This window comes from Gossypium arboreum, chromosome 2 (genome assembly GCF_025698485.1).
Source record: "Gossypium arboreum isolate Shixiya-1 chromosome 2, ASM2569848v2, whole genome shotgun sequence".
Lineage (NCBI taxonomy): Eukaryota > Viridiplantae > Streptophyta > Magnoliopsida > Malvales > Malvaceae > Gossypium > Gossypium arboreum.
This window is the reverse complement of record NC_069071.1, coordinates 60,142,895-60,160,678: the sequence shown is the minus strand read 5'-3', so window position 1 is coordinate 60,160,678 and position 17,784 is coordinate 60,142,895. Positions and strand designations below refer to the sequence as shown.

General features: G+C 36.4%; 1 non-coding gene across 1 annotated transcript; it reads left to right on the top strand.

Moving 5' to 3' along the window:
* The first annotated feature begins 10,445 nt into the window (after positions 1-10,445).
* On the top strand, positions 10,446-10,552 carry LOC128289489 (small nucleolar RNA R71). The gene has a single exon (XR_008279137.1). It is a non-coding gene; the product is annotated as a small nucleolar RNA R71 (small nucleolar RNA).
* The last annotated feature ends 7,232 nt before the right edge of the window (positions 10,553-17,784 follow it).

Genomic DNA, 17,784 nt, shown 5'->3' with positions numbered 1-17,784 from the left:
CAGTAAATGTGAGTTCTGGCTTAAAGAGGTTGGATTTTTGGGGCACATTGTTTTAGCCGATGGTATTAGAGTTGATCCGAGCAAGATTTCTACTATTGTTGATTGGAAACCTCTGAGAAACTTATCTAAAGTCTGTAGTTTTCTGGGCTTAGTATGCTATTACCAAATATTCGTGAAAGGATTTTCAATGATTGCAACACTAATAACACGACTGCTACAAAAAGATGTAAAGTTTGATTGGTTAGAAAAATGTCAACAGAGTTTCAAACAATTAAAAGCACTGTTAACAGAGGCACAAGTTTTGGTTCAACAGATTGGGTTGTGTTTTAATGCAAGAAGGAAAGGTTATAGTTTATGCTTTTCGACAACTGAAATCGTATGAAAAGAACTATCCAACGCATGATTTAGAGCTAGCAGTAATTGTGTTCATATTGAAGATTTGGTGACACTATTTATATGGTGAAAAATGCCACATTTATACAGATCACCAAAAGCTTGAAATATCTGATGTCACAGAAGGATTTGAATTTGTGGCAACAAAGATGGCTTGAGTTATTGAAAAATTATGACTTTGTGATTGATTATCACCCGGGAAATGCTAATGTTATTGCTGATACCTTGAGCCGAAAATCATTGTTTGCATTAAGAGAAATGAACACCCAATTGATGTTATGTGATGATGGGTCTATGTTAGCTGAATTAAGAGCTAAACTGGCATTTCTTCAAAAAATTTGTAAAGCTCAGAAAGATGACCGTGAATTACAAGTTAAACGAATTCAATGTGAGTCTAATTCTGATTCAGAATTTCATATTGGAACTGATGACTATTTAATGTTCCGAAATAGAATTTGTGTACCAAAAAATAGAGCTTATCCAGAAAATCCTGCATGAAGCACACAGTAATTGTTTTTCGGGTCATCTGGGTAGTACCAAGATGTATAATGATTTGAAATAGCTGTACTGGTGGTCAGGTATGAAACGGGATATAACGGAGTTTGTATCGAAATGTTTGATTTGTTAGCAATTAAAAGTTAAACATTAAGTACCCTCTGGTTTACTGCAGCCTGTATTGATTCCTGAGTGGAAATAAGATAGAATCACTATGGATTTTGCATCGGGACTGCCTTTAACTCCGAAAAAGAAGGATGCATTGTCGTTGATCGACTAACAAAATTCGCTCATTTCATACCAGTACGTACAGATTACTCACTTGATAGATTAGCAGAATTGTACATTTTTGAGATTGTTCGATTACACAGTGTGCCACTATCTATTATTTTTGCTAGAGATCTGAGATTTACGTCGAGATTCTGGAAGAGATTGCAAGAGGCTTTGGAAACAAAATTGAATTTCAGTACTACTTTTCATCCTCAGACTAATGGTCAGACTGAGAGAGTTATTCAGATTCTCGAAGACATGTTGAGATGTTATATTCTAGAGTTTGAAGGCAGTTGGGAAAAATATTTACCTTTGATCGAATTTGCTTATAACAATAGTTTCCAAACGACTATAAAGATGGCACCGTACGAAGCTTTATATGGCCGCAAGTGTCGAACACCGTTATACGGGGTTGAATTGATCAGAAAAATTGAAGAAAAAGTGAAAAAAATTTGAAATAGTTTAAAAGCAGCTTCAGATCGACAGAAATCATATGTAGATTCGAAACGTAAAGAAATTGAATTTCAAGTTAGAGACAGAGTGTTTTAAAAAGTGACACTATAGAAAAAGGTTCTTCGATTCGGCTACAAAAGAAAGTTAAGTCCGCATTTTATCTGGACGTATGAGATTATTGAGAGAATAGGGCCTGTAGCATATCGACTAGCTTATCCATTAGAACTTGATTCGTCACATGTAATCTCTCTTATAGATGTTGAAATTCAACCTGATATGTCGTATAATAAGGAACCGATCAGGATTCTGGCTAGTGAGATCAAAGAATTGAGAAATAAACGTATAGCTCTAGTGAAGGTTCTTTGGCATAAACACGAAATTGAGGAAGCTACGTGGGAACCTGAGAAAGCTATGCGAAAACAATACCCTAACCTATTTATCTGTAAGATTTTTGGGGACTAAAATCCCTAAGGGGGGAGAGTTGTAACATCCCATTTTTAGGTCAAATTAGAAAAGTGATTTTAGGACCACATATCCTAAGTCAAAATATTTATTTTATTATTTTAATAAGGTCTTTAGCATGATAGAATTATTAAGTGAAAGTTTTGTAAAGAAATTTTACTGAATGAACAGTTAATTTGGTAAAAAGGATTAAATCGCGTAATGCGTAAAGGTTGAGTTCTATTGTTTAAATGTATTAAATAGCTATGGTTTATTAATATGGAAGTCCTTATAATGTTATTTGACCATGATTAGGGTTAGTGGACATTTATGTCCATGAATTTCATGATATATTATAAGGTTAAATTAGTAATTTATATATTAAGTAAAGATTAAATAAAATAAAAGCCATAATATCATCATATTTTCTTCTTCATAACCGAATATTGAAAGAAAAAGAAGTCAAGAAGAGATGTTAGGGTTTGGCACCTATTGGGCTTGATTGAGGTACTGTTTGAACTCGATTTTTGATGATTTTTACAGTTTTGAGAACGTTGCTTCATATATTAGCTAGCCTATATCTTAATTTTTGAATATCTTCATGAATTTGAAAAGTGTCATTGTTGAATACTTGAGTTATTTGTTGTTAAATGATAGATTATTGATGGTTGTTAATAGATATACAAGTTTTATAAAATGATTTTTGACAAAAATGAGCATTAGGGATTAAATTGTGAAAGATAGAAATGTTGTGGTCGAAAATGTGAATAAAATGAAAATACGGGCAACTAGGAGGTTATGTGAAATTTGGCTATACATGGGTTAAGGGTAAATTGCATAAATTTGCCATTTTGTGTAAAAAGGACTAAATTGCAAAGTAGTTAAAAGTATAGGGGCAAATGTGTAATTTTCCAAATATATGTGAATTGAATTAAATGGTTACTAAAAATATTTAATTTGATAATATATAGATCAAGATAAACAATTACCGAAATTCGATCGGGAGAAACGAAAGGTAGTCAGGTAGACGACGATTATACGAGCAAATACGAGGTAAGTTCGTATAATTAGAATAGAACTTTTATATACTTATGATGCATGATATTCGTGACATGTTTTAGAGATTTATGAATGAATTGTTCTTGAGACTAACTTATTATCACGATTAAGGCAAGTGTACCTATCGAACAGTAGTATAGTTCAGCAAGACCGGATTGTCGAACCTAAAGGAACCACGAGTACTAATATTTACTTCCTTTTTATTATCTAGCCTAAAAAGTAAAAGGTTTGGTTATCTAAACTAATTACTAACTAAGAATGCACAGAAAGAAAACTTGGGAAAATACTTTTGGGAAAATTTGATTGATTAAGAAAATACCTAAGGAAAAATCCACCTAAACTTCACTTGTTATTTAACTCTGAATCAAACGATTTGTTCATTTGACTTAATCCGTAGAAATCCCTAAGTTATATTATTATCTCTCTCGAGACTAATAACGTCTAACCCTAGGTTGAATAATTGAAATCTCTTTCTAATTAACACCCTAGAATTGCATTAACTCAATCTATGGATTCCCTTATTAGGTTTCACCCTAATCCGGAAAAATCTTATCACCCTATCTCTAGGCGTGCAATCAACTCCGTTTAATTATGACAAATTTACTCTTAGAAAGGGTCTATTCCTCCTCTGAATAAGAGCTTAACTTAAATCAATATCCTGGAATATCAAAACAAGAATTAAGAACACATAATTAAGAACAAGTCAAATATTTATCATACAATCCAGATAATAATAACAAGATCCATCTTAGGTTTCATTCCCATTAGGTATCTAGGGGGTTTAGTTCATACTTATGAAAGAAAACATCTCAAAAGCATAAAAATAACAAAACATAAGAAAACCCAAAACTCCTGAAAGAACTTGAAGGGAAATCTTCAGTCTTGATGATGAATCCGGCTTCTGAGATGGGTTAATAGGCTTTCCTTAAGTAATTCTTTGCTTCCTACTCTGCGTCCCCCTCTTAAGTGCCTCCTCAGGTGTTTTTATAAGCTTTTGGATGCCTAAGAGCCTTAAAAATTGGCCTTTTCTAAATAGGACTATACTTGGTCTTGGCAGGGACATGCCCGTGTGTGATTACTCCAGCCCGTAGTCAAGGCTGTTGAATAGGCATGGGTGTGTAGTCTACCCGTGTAAGTCGTGCTTCAATCCAGCCAAATGGACACGGCCGTGTGACACGCCCGTGTAAGGAAGTCCAGGCCATGTTGCTTTCCCACGTGGGTCCATTTTTTCCGTTTTCAACCCGTTTCTCGCTCTTTTTACTCTCCTATGCTCTCGTAAGTATAAAACATGAAATTAAAGGATTAAGAGCATCAAATTCACCAAATCTAAGGAGAAACCATTCATAAATGGGCTTAAGTATGGGATAAAAATATGTATAAATTACGATTTATCAAATACCCCCACACTTAAGCATTTGCTTGTCCTCAAGCAAAATCCTCAACTCATAATCAAAATAAATTCTTCTCAATTTATAATCCCTATCAATAATATCTCAAAATAATCCATAAGTATTCACACATTGAGAATTCAATTAAAAGTACATCAAAGTTTCAAACATTCCAAGTTGAGCATTTTATCACGAAAACATAGGTGTCTCCCCTTATTTAAGTGATTACCTTTGATCAAAATATTGCAGAGTTTAACATCCTCACTAAAGATTCACTCAAATCACTCAAGGTGTTTAAGGACATCAATAAAAGCACTCATTAGTCAATATGAAAAGTTATTACCATAGGCTTGCTTGAAAATCAAATTTCCACCACTATATATTGAGCTGATACATCAATCAAAAAGGTCTTTTTAGAGGGTTGTAACGTGGCTTTAGTTAGGGGGTATGGTCACAAGCTGAAAGAAAAGGTTAAAATCGAGATTGAATTGAAAAATTACCTAACTAGAAAAATAACTAGTCATCAGTTGAATACAAGTGAGCTTCTTCTTAGAATAGGGAATTAACACTCAAGCTCAAAAAATGACGAATTACTACTAATATGTATGTAAGTATTTTTTTTTTAAGAACAAGTCAAATATTTAGAAGAACAAAACATAACTAAGCAATTTGTTCAAATCAAATCTCAAAAAAAAAATAGGGATCAAATTAGGGGATTTCAACAATAATGGGTTATGGGTAAATATTGAGGGTAAATCACTTAATGGCTTATTAGGCTCAAAAGGGGTTTACTAAGGGTTAATTATAGAGATAGGCTTTTGTGGAGTGAGTGGGTTAAACCTAAGTGCCTTTATCATCTTGACATATCAAATCAAATGGTGTGGTCTTGACATGCATAATCAAGCAAGTTCTAGAATAACAAATCAAAATTGACGCACTCATAATGAAAGTGAGCATGAAAGAATTAAAATATGCTTTGAAGGCTCAAGATCTCACAACAATTATGGATTTTTGATGTTTAAACTTGTGAATTTCAACTCAAGATAATACCTAAACTTAGGGAAATAACCTAAAAGTTTTTAATTCTTCAAAAATCAACTCATCATGCTTGATTCCCTAATGTCTTAAAGTTTAAACAATCAATGCATAATTGCGTATGTTTTAATTCAAGACATATCAACAAAAATAATAAGTTAATTAAAATTCAGGGATTTCTAATGATGATATAAAAGACCCCCCACACTTAAGATGTACATTGCCCTCAATGTGCAAAGAAAAATATATTGACAAAGATAGATTTATAATCATAAGCTAGGGAGAGAAGTGAAACTTCCTGAATGATGAATGAACTCCTTGAATTGGAGTGATGGAGAGTAATCGGCCAAAGCAAAGATGAGAGTGGAGGAGAATACTCCGGTGGTGGTCGAGGTTCATTAATCCATAAATCCTACGGCAAAAGAATATTATATCTAGTGGTAGCTATGGTCGTGGTCGAGCAGGACATGGCAGTCGTGGAGAACCCCTCTGGGTGGAGTTTTAGCTCTTATGCGATGATAAGCTTTGGAACTCTTTATAACTGTGATAGAATTAGAAACTTTTTAGGGAATATAAAGAAGCATAATTACTCGTAATGAAATAGCCAAAATTAAAAATTGTAAAATAATAATTATAAAACCTACCAAAAATAAGCTTAAAGAAAAATAAAAAAGTAGTCTTAAAATAGAATAAGAGTAAAAACATAAAATAATAAATAAAAGTTTTTAACATCTTCATCGCTAGATGGTTCGCGAGGTGGGGGTGGCAATGAGATGTGGAAGTGCTGACAGATCTGTTGTAGAGTAGCATCAATGTTATCGAAGTGCTAAAATCACTGTTGCTTGAATCGAGTAAGGCGCTCAGAGATGTCAGTGTATGAAGCCGCCGCATGAACTGGACGAGAGGGGGGTGGTGGCTGAGTCGGTGGATCCTTGTGACGTGGAGGGGCATCATCAGTAATGTTCTCTGGGTCCTCCTCTTCGGTGGACTGGGCGAGGCGGTACTAAGGAGGGTATGTGCCACGTCGTTTTTCAATCATCCTCATACTTAGCATGCTCGAGATTCTCTGCGGGGACATCTTGCCGATAAAAGTGAGGATGGATGATTGTGCTGCTGTGTTGAAAAGCCCAAGTGCCGAGCTAATTGAGTCAGATAGGGCCCGATAGAGATAACCCCTCTCTTGTGTCGCTCCGTCTGGTGGCGAATGGTGAGGGCAATAAAGTAGGCGAGGTCGATGACATGCCCATTCGCCATTCTCCTTAAGAAATAGGCGTCGTGGGTGGTGACAACACCGGTGCTCTCGCGTCTCCCTATCAGAGTGTGAGCCAAGATGGTGTGTAGATACCTCAATGATAGAGGGAGAGCCGATGCCTTGGAGCGACTAGGATCGTAGGTGGCCGAAGTAGGGACAAGGTCCCTCCAGCATTTTGAGGGAGAGTAGTGGATGTGGCGGTAGAGGGTGTTGAGTTCATTGTCGTCCATAAACTCCTCTGTGTATATCCCTAGTGCAATCCTGAACTCGGGTATGCTCAACTGGCGTACTAGACCACTAAGGCGAAACTGGACTATTCCAGGATCATCGAAGTTGGTCATGAAGGTCTGAAGATGGAACGTCGAGTAGAGCTCCAATGTGAACTCGAAATACGTTGGCTCAATGATTTCAAAGAAGAACCCCCACGGTTTAGTCGTCAGGAGGGCTCAGACCGCGTCAGCCAAATGAATCTGTTCTAGTGTGGCCCAGTCAATGCAGCGGCCCAAACTTAGGGGTCTAGCCCGTAATATCGATATAATTCCTCTTGCGGTCCCAAGGGAACCTGGAGGAACTGGTGTCTAATTTCTGTGGTAGGACTTGAGGATGACGCTGCTCCTTTCCTCTTCTTCGAGGCGGGAACAGCGGTCTTCATACCACGTGACGACGACATTGTACCTATATTGAAAAATCGAAGTTCAACCAATATGCCTCAAGAACTAAAACAACTAAATATATCAAGCTATATGATTATGGGAATAATGAATGAATGCATGTAGGTAAGCATAAATTTCATGGAAACAAGGAAAAATGAAAGAGTATAGCATAATGTAGTAACTAAAATGACAAAATTTTTATAAAACAAGCATGAGTGTTTTAATATTCTAACTATGAATATTCATTCAAAATAGTTCAATAGAGCAGAGAAATCATGAAATAAACAACATTTTAAAAAAAAATAGAGAGAAAAGAGTAAACAAACACAAAAAGGAGGAGCTTGTGCTTTGGAATCGATGTTGTAGGCTGCGCACGGGTATGAGAGGTAGGGCGTGTGGAGTTGTAACGGCTAGGGTTAGGGATTTTTGGGGAGGGAGATGATGAATAGTGAGGGGTTTATATAGATTTTGGGGCACACGACTGTGGGACATGTGTGCCCTAATTTTTTGCCCGTGTGTTTTGCGATTTTTAAATTAGGGCGTGTCTGACATTCGGCCCACGTCCATGTTGATTGGGCGTGTGGACGCACACGGCTGTGTCGCACGACCTTGTCTTGCTTCGTTCGTTTCTCCTACGTCTATGTACATAGGTTCATGCCTGTGTTGGTTTTGACATTGTCGACCACGGGTGGATGGCGCGGGCGTGTCGCATGCCTATGTTACATTCTCAGTTTCAACCATGGTTTTGAGGCACGGGCATGTCTCATGCCCGTGTTGTTTTGGTAGTTTCGCCCACAGCCATATCGCATGGCCGTGGCAACTTATCGCATCCTGTGTTTGGGAAAAAATCTTGCCCTGTTTTCACACGGCCTAATGCACGCCCGTGTGGGCTTTAGTAAGCCTGCGTTCCATGATTTGGTTAGTATAATAGATGTTAAAAACTAAAATTTAAAGAAATTAACACTATTAGTGCTCAGGTTGCCTCCTGAGAAGCACTTATTTATAGTCTAAGCTCGACTTACCTCTCTTCTGCATGGTCAAGGTGGTGCGAGGAGTTTACACTCCTCATCCCTGTTATCAACTTTATCAATATAAGGTTTAAAATAGGTATTTTTTACCTTAAATATGCCGAATTTGGGATTAATTACCTCGACTGTACCATATGGGAAAATACTAAATTTCGTAAGAGGAATTTCTTCATTAGGTTCAGGAGTGGCAATGCGAGGATCTGTTGCATCTAATAGCACTTTGTCTCCAACCTTAAGTTGATTTGGTGAGGTATTGAGCTTGTCCTAGCTCAGTTTCGGTTTATCAGGTGTTCTCAGTTTCTGTGTCCGCCATTCATCTAGCTCCTCGATATGTAGCCTTCGTTCTTCGTAGATAGGTCCGTTGTTGTTGTTTGAACACAGCTCATATGTGTTCTTCAAAACTCTTTCCTGAATAAAGGGTGTCACCACATGATCAGTACTAGTAGAATGATTTATACAACCACCTTCAATTTTTGATGTGTTACTTGAATTACGAGCTTGAAGGGTGATTGTTTCGTCTCCCACACGAAGTATAAGTTCACCTGTACCAATATCAATAATGGTTCTAGCAGTCGCTAAAAAGGGTCATCCTAAAATTAAAGGTGCGTTACTATCCTCTTCCATGTTTAGAACAACAAAGTCTACTGGGTATATAAATTTATCGATCTTAACAAGAACATTTTCAATGATACCCCTAGGAAATCTAATGGTTTTATTAGCCAATTGAGTGCTCATTCTAGTTTGTTTGGGTTTCCCAAGACCTAGCTATTTAAACATTTTATAAGGCATAACATTAATGCTTGCCCCTAAGTCAGCCAATGCATTATGAACATTTAAACTACCAATTAAACAAGGAATCGTAAAACTCCCTGGATCCTTTAATTTGTTGGCTAACTTATTCTGTAATATGGCTGAGCAAACTGCATTCAACTCCATATGTGACGCCTCATCCAACTTTCGTTTATTTTTTAAAAGCTCCTTTAAAAACTTGACTGCGTTTGGCATCTGCGAAAGGATTTCAATAAACGATAAGTTAATATGTAGTTTCTTTAAAAGTTTAAGGAATTTACCAAATTGTTCGTCTGATCGGTCTTTCCTTGTCGCATTGGGGTATGGCACACGAGATTTATATTCTGTACTCACCGGCTTTGGGTCATTTTGGCCTACCTCATTCTTACCTTTGCTTACCACCGTTTCTAGCCTTGGTTTTGCAACTGACCCTTCCTTATCTTGAATGGCAATCGCGTTGAGTTGCTCCCTTGGGTTAGATTCAGTGTTGCTTGGCTAGCTACCTTGTAGTCGTTCAGAAATCAACTTGGCGAGCTGGCCAATCTGAGTTTCGAGCCCTTGGAGTGATGCTTGTTGATTTTTGAGTGCCGTCACGGTATTCTGAAAATGAGTTTCTGACACCGAGATGAATTTGGTTAGCATCTCTTCAAGGTTCGACTTTTTCTCTTGCTGGTAAGATGGTTGCTAAAAGCCTAGAAGGGGTGGTGGTCTCTGATTTCGTTAGCCTCCCCATGAAAAATTTGGGTAATTCCTCCAACCTGCATTGTAAGTATTGCTATAATGATTGTTTTGAGATCGAAAATTTTTACCCATGTAATTTAACTGCTCGTTCTCCATGTTATGGCCATAAGATGGGTATTCTGAACTGCTTGGTCCACCTCCACTTGCTTCGTACTGCATTATTGGGTGAACCTATGAATAACTAAAAAAACCATTAATTTTCTTATTCAAGAGTTCTACTTGATTACAAAGCATGGTGACCGAATCGATGTTATAAACGTCGATTTTTTTCTTTGGCTTTATCCTCATGACTTGCCACTGATAGTTATTCAGTCACATCTCCTTTATAAATTCATAGGCATCTTCAGGTGTCTTATTATTGATAGTTCTGCCAGTAGCTGCGTCAACCATTTGTCAAGTCAAAGGATTCAGGCCATTATGGAAGGTTTGAACCTGTAGCCAAAGTGGTAACCCATAGTGAGGGTATCTTCTCAAGAGGTCCTTGTATCTCTCTCATGCATCGTAGAGTGTTTCTAAATCCATCTACACAAAAAAAGAGATATCATTACGTAATTTAGCCGTTTTAGCTGGCAGAAAATATTTTAATAAAAATTTTCGGTCATTTGTTCCCAAGTAGTGATTGACCCCGTGGCAACGAGTTCAACCACTGTTTAGCTTTGTTTCTCAATGAAAAAGGGAATAACCGAAAGCGAATGGCGTCATCAGAAATGCCATTAATTTTAAATGTATCACATAGCTCCAAAAAGTTTGCCAAGTGAGCATTGGGATTTTCGTCCTGCAAACCATCAAACTGAACAAATTGCTGTATCATCTGAATTGTGTTAGGTTTTAGTTCAAAAATATTTGCAGCTACAGCAGGTCTAACTATGCTCGATTCAGTTCCTATTAAAGAAGGTTTAGCATACTCATACATAGTACACAGAGCAGGATTCTGATTAACAGCAATCGCAGGAGGCAGCGGATTTTCTTGGTTTTCAGCCATCTCCTCAATTGTGGTTGAAATATTGTCCTCTTGCTCTTCCTCTGTGTATCGTAAGCTTCACCTTATTTCTCTTCAGTTTCTACAAACTGTGCGATCAATCTCACTATCGAACAGTAATGGTCCTAATAGGTTTCTTCTGGTCATAAATAGAAAAACCTGTTAGAAGAAAATAATTGAAGAATTAGAAAAGAAAACAAAAATTTAAATTGCAATAAAAGTAAAATGGCTAAAGCAATAAAAATCGAGTGTTCCTAATATCCTAGTTCCCCGGCAACGGCACCAAAAACTTGATGCGTGATATTTGTGATAAGTTTTAAAGATTTATGAATGAATCATTCTTGAGACTAACTTATTATCACGATTAAGGCAAGTGTACCTATCGAACATATACCTTACAGTTTTGCCATGACCTGATACACGAGCGTGTGTGGCCATTTCGAAGAGCACACGGGCTAGACACACAGGTGTGTGGTTAGCCATATAACCCAAGTCAGTATACTCTTCATTTTTCACACGGCCTGGCACACGGGTGTGTCTTTGGCCGTGTGACACAAGTCAGTATATATGCCCTGTTTTCACACGGTCTAAGGCACGGGTGTGTCTACTAGCCATGTGAGGCACACGACCTATTCATACAGGCGTATGATACTTAAAAAGTTGAAATTTTTCTAAGTTTCTAAAATTTTTAATATGTTACGATTTAGTCTTGAATGTATGTTTTAAGCTTTGTATGCTTGATTTAAGTACATGTTGAATGTGAATGAATGACATTGACTGAATTATGATGTTCTTAGATAAATAATTGTTCTGAATTGAGTTACAATTCCGGTAATGCCTCTTAACTTCTGGCGACGGTTACAGGTTAGGGGTGTTACATTACTAATATTTTTAGTTCTTGTGGATACAATATCTCTACTCACTATAGCTATACTATTTATCGATAGTTACACTTTTCTTTTTCGTATTTTTAATTAGTTTTGTGACTATCACTCACCCACTCCCTTCTTAAATTTTGTAGATTAGTTGTGTGCTAGTGTGAGTGGTGTGGTTTCGATGGGTGATCCAAGTAGGTCCATTTTCGTTATTCGTAGGTGTTATTATTTGGTTATGTTTTAGGAATAAGGCAATTTGGTAGTCTTTGTGCTAGTATTGGATATGATATTTTGAGTTGTCTCCATTATTTAATCTCTTAGGATTTTGGGATTTGTTCCGTAATATGTTGACTATTGCTCGAATTTATTTGTGATGTTTGAAACTATTATTATGGTTGTTTTGGTGTTTATTTGATGATGATATGTTGAACTGGTATGAGTTGGAATGACTTACATGCTTAAAAATATTGTATTTTTCAAGTCTGGAGCAAAGGTATCGATATTTGTGTTTTAAAAATGATACCTCTATATTTTCAAACATCCAGGAAAACAGAATAGAGATTCATTGTTGATACCTTATCTCGAGTATTGATATTTGGGGAAGAAATATTGATACTTTGGCAGGGGTACCGATAATTTTCGAAGTTTGGGTTTTAAATAGTAAGCAATTTTGGTACTGATTTTCCAAGCGATCTTTAGTATTGATACCTACATTGATGTTTTGAAATTTTTCTAAAACGGATCATAAGCATGTTTAATTATTATTTTAAGGCTATTTGATGTATGTTAGCATGTGACAACGATAACTAAAGCTTAAGATAGACTCTAAATATGTACAAATGTTGAACAGAAGACGTCTTGTTGAGAATGAGTTTTTACTTATTGTATTTGACATGAGATGATGGTGTGGCACAATGATATTCGGGCTTGGCGACCAGGCCGAGTATGAGGTGTTACAATCCTATACACTGGAGAGATAGCAAATACCGTATTGAAAAGTTTTTAGTGTGGGTTCATATCTCACGATTATTTTTTCGGAGTGATAACTGGCCTAAAGCTAAAAGGGCCTTAGTTAAACATGAAATAAATCATACTAGTTGATATATGGAAATGGTGGAAAGTGGAAAGAGAAAGGGACTTGGGAGGTAAATTAGCCAAAGTGTTGAAATGGAAAAGAAATGGCAGAATGTCAAGCTTAGTTCATACAGGAATGGAGATAAGAAATGAATATTTTATTCCCAAAACCAAATGTGTATTCAAGTGTCACCAACGCTAAGTATTTATATATATTTCTCATGCTAAATTTAGCAAGATTTTTCCTAAAATAATATCAACTAAAAAAATCAAAATTTAAAAATCAAATTTAAACTATTTATAGTGTCGAAACCATCCCTTTTATTTAAAAATTTTAAATTTAATAAAACAGGGGAATCGACTTTTGAAAAACAGAAATGTGGAGTCGCCACAATCCTTTTATTTTGGTGTGATCGGGTCACCTAGGATTTTGGTTATTTTAATAAAACATTTTTGGTTTACTAAAACAACAATTCTGGTCTACGAAAATATGAAAAAATGGGCTCGGGAGTCGGTTACGTATGAGGAAGGATTAGCACCCTCATTACGCCCAAAATTGGTACCAAATCGATTAAATACTATCCTTATGTCTAAAATTAAAAATGATTTTGAAATGTGGTTCTTGTTAATAACGTTTGAATAACCCGAGTGGGTTGCCAAAAATCTTCTTGTTTCGACGTCCGAAAGTCTATAATTTTGAAATTAACAAAAGGATACCCAACTATTACCTTCGTTTTAAAGGATTTTTAGAAGACCTGAGTGAAATTTTGAAGGGATATTTGATTATTTTAAACAAATGGGAAATTGCAACCCAATACGTTAGGGCACGATTCCACGAATTGCCAAATATCGCATATCGCCTTCGTTTAAGGGATTTTAAAAGGCATGAGTGAAATTTTGAAGTGATATTCAATTATTTTGAGCAAACGCGAAATTGCAACCCAACACGTTAGGGCACGATACCGCGAATTGCCAAACATCAAATCTCGTCTTCGTTTAAGGGATTTTAAAAGACATGAGTGAAATTTTGAAGTGATATTCGATTATTTTGAGCAAACGCGAAATTGCAACCCAACACGTTAGGGCACGATTCCGCGAATTGCCAAACATCAAATCTCATCTTCGTTTTGAAGAGTTTTTGAATGAATGATTATAAAGCTAGCTTAAGACGTATTAATTCGATTTGAAATAAGACGAAATTAATCATAAAATTTGGGTTTTATAGAACCATATTTCAAAAATCAAGTGAAACGATGATATGGGGTAAAAGGCATATATGATGGTACGATGCTTGATGAATAAGAATATTAATCGACTAGCAGAATAAGCAATTAAATATAATTAATCTAAAAATTATGATCTAATTTCAATCACGTATGAATAATAATTGACATATCAATAAGATGAATACCATGTGATGATAATGTATATGCTACAATATAGAACAACCAACAAAATACACGTAAAACAAAATAGAATTTAAAAGTCAAAGTAGTATAAAATGATGTCGGAACAAAGGCGATCTAATGAACCAATAATTTATACGACATGCAAATTAATGAATTGATGCATTTTAAATCTATTAGTAAAAAGAACTAGGATATATACTTAATACATATTATAAAATGAATATTTTAATCGGATATCATACCAAAACATTAAATAATATTGGTTTTAAAAACGAGGATTTGTGGTATGAAAATTTAAAATATATTACAAATAATAATAATAATAATGTGTAATACGATATAATCTTTAAAATACATAATGGTTCTACAAATTATATGTGTATATATATAACTTTTAAAAATAATTATTTGTAAAAACATAGAAATACATGCAAGCTAAAGTTAATTTTATTATAAATTATATAATGAATTGAAGAATATGTTTACATATATATAAAAACTACATGCATAAAATACATAGATTTAATAATGTATGTATATCAAGTATAGATATCTATAAACATATATGTATATAATAATAATTTAGAAAATATATTATATAGGACTATATAATAAACTACAATAATAAATTTAAGAAAACATATGTATAAAGTAATATAAGGTTAACAATGTATATATATGAAATAAAATTAACTTTAATATAAAGTAAAAATATATATGTACAATAGCGTACATAAAGAAAACAATTACATGAGGTAGTATACAAAATATGAGAGCATAATTACCCAAATCACAATAAGTAAGTAAGTGATACAAGTAATGTAATTAATACAGTAAATAAACATGAATAAGATAAAAATAACATGAAATGAATCTATAAAAGAAAAAAAAAACTTAATTGAAAACACATTAAAATAAGTAGGATAATTTGCAGGTAGAGTAGGACATAAAAGAAAAGAGGACTAGTGCGTCACACCGGCGAATTCTCAGGGATCAAATGGGGAAATACCCCTGATTCCAAAATGCTGCGTTATGATGCATGTTAGATTGTAAACAAATGCAAATTAGAGGGACAGATTAAAAAAAGGATAAAATGTAGCAGGAGCAGTTGGGAACTCGCGAAAAATGAAAGGGGCCTCGCGCGCAATTACCCCTCTCCGTAGAAATGCGCAGATCCCAGGGGTGACAAACCGGGTCGGGTCGGATAGGCTGAAATGACACAGTATCGGTGCCATTGATACGGGCTCAAAACGGCACCGTATTTCGGTCCTATAAGAGGGCTAAATCAGGTCATTTAGCAGCAATGCCCTAGCTTTCTTTCCCTCAGCCGTCCTCGATGTAACCCTAGCCCTTCTTTGCTCAGCCGAACCCCGAAGGCTTCCCAAGGCACCGATACGCCACCACGAATGGCGACCAGTGCTCTCGGGTTCTAAAAAGAATGGCTCTTAGTATGGAGATCCCCTTTGAACTTCAATTTCAGCGAAGTCAAAGGGAAACCATGGCCAAAACGCAAGGTACTGTCCTCTTCTCTTTTCTTTTTTTTTTTAAATACAAATGGGGGAAAATCGAAGGAAATGGGGAAGATGAGTCAAAACGGGGATAACCTTTGAATGTTGGCTGCTCTTTCTTTGTATTTCGATATGTGAGTAGTCTTTTCTTTTCTTGTATTGCCTTTTTGCATGTGTAAATGATTACAAGGATGGAACTTTCGGCTTTATAGCCAAAGAAAAAGAGGAAAATCAAATAAATAGATAAAAATACAATATTTTTCTTTTATTTGCATTTGCTGTTGTGTCTTGTTTGTTTTTTTGTAGGTACGGGCATACGGGTTGAGTACGAGTCTGTTGTCTTTGGCGTTTGAGGAGGCTGGCATGGCCGCTGGAGCGTTGGAGCTTACGGAAGTGATGGCACACGTGGAGAGCTAAGCGACACTTAGGGTTTTCTCCTTCTCTTTTGGCCGAAAAGAGTTTAGGATGGCTAGGCATAGTTGGGCTTTAGGGTATTGGGCCTATTGTATTTAGGCCAGATTTGTAAAAGGACATTTGTTTAACTATTGGGTTTTTTTTATTATTTTTTATTTTTTTGTCTTGCTTTATGTTTGCAATGGGCCGGGCAAACTGGCCTGCTTATAGCTGCCCTTCTTTGCTCATTGTCGTGGAACGAGAATAGAGCAAAGACTATAAATGGGCCAATTTTGCCAGGACCTGCTGAGTTTCGACTTCTAGGTGCTTCTTTCCTTCAAGTAGCTTCAATGTGCTCCATTGCAACCTCAGGGCGACATGGTCTTGCGATCTTCGGCCTACTCTACTACAACTTTGGGGAGCTAGGTTGGTGGCTTAAATCTGCTTCACTGCAACTTCAGTAAGCCAAGATTCATCGTCTTCAATCTGCTTCACTACAACTTCATGGAGATAAAATCTACTATCTTCAGCCTACTCCACTACAACTTTAGGAAGCTAGGTTGGTGGCTTAAATCTACTTCACTGCAACTTCTGGAAGCCAAGATTCGTCATCTTCAATTTGCTCCACTGCAACTTCAGGGAAACGAGATCTAAAATTTTAGCCTACTCCACTACAACTTTAGGGAGCTAGGATGGTAGCTTAAATCTGCTTCACTGCAACTTCAGGAAGCCAAGATTCGCCTCTTCGATCTGCTTCACTGCAATTTCAGGGAAACAAGATCTAAAATTTCAGCCTACTCCACTACAACTTTAGGGAGCTAGGTTGGTGGCTTAAATCTGCTTCACTGCAACTTCAGGAAGCCAAAATTCACCGTCTTCGATCTGTTTCACTGCAATTTCAGGGAAACAAGATCTAAAATTTTAGCCTACTCCACTACAACTTTAGGGAGCTAGGTCGGTGGCTTAAATCTGCTTCACTACAACTTCAGGAAGCCTAGATTCACCATCTTTGATCTGCTCCACTGTAACTTCAGGGAAACGAGATCTAAAATTTCAGCCTACTCCACTACAACTTTAGGGAGCTAGGATGGTGGCTTAAATCTGCTTCACTGCAACTTCTAGAAGCCAAGATTCGCCGTCTTCGATCTGCTTCACTGCAATTTTAAGGAAACAAGATCTAAAATTTCAGCCTACTCCACTACAACTTTAGGGAGCTAGGTTGGTGGCTTAAATCTGCTTCACTGCAACTTCAGGAAGCCAAGATTCACCGTCTTCGATCTGCTTCACTGCAATTTCTGGGAAACAAGATCTAAAATTTGAGCCTACTCCACTACAACTTTAGGGAGCTAGGTTGGTGGCTTAAATCTGCTTCACTACAACTTCAGGAAGCCAAGATTCACCGTCTTCGATCTGCTTCACTGCAATTTCAGGGAAACAAGATCTAAAATTTGAGCCTACTCCACTACAACTTTAGGGACCTAGGTTGGTGGCTTAAATCTGCTTCACTGTAACTTCAGGAAGCCAAGATTCGCCGTCTTCAATTTGCCTC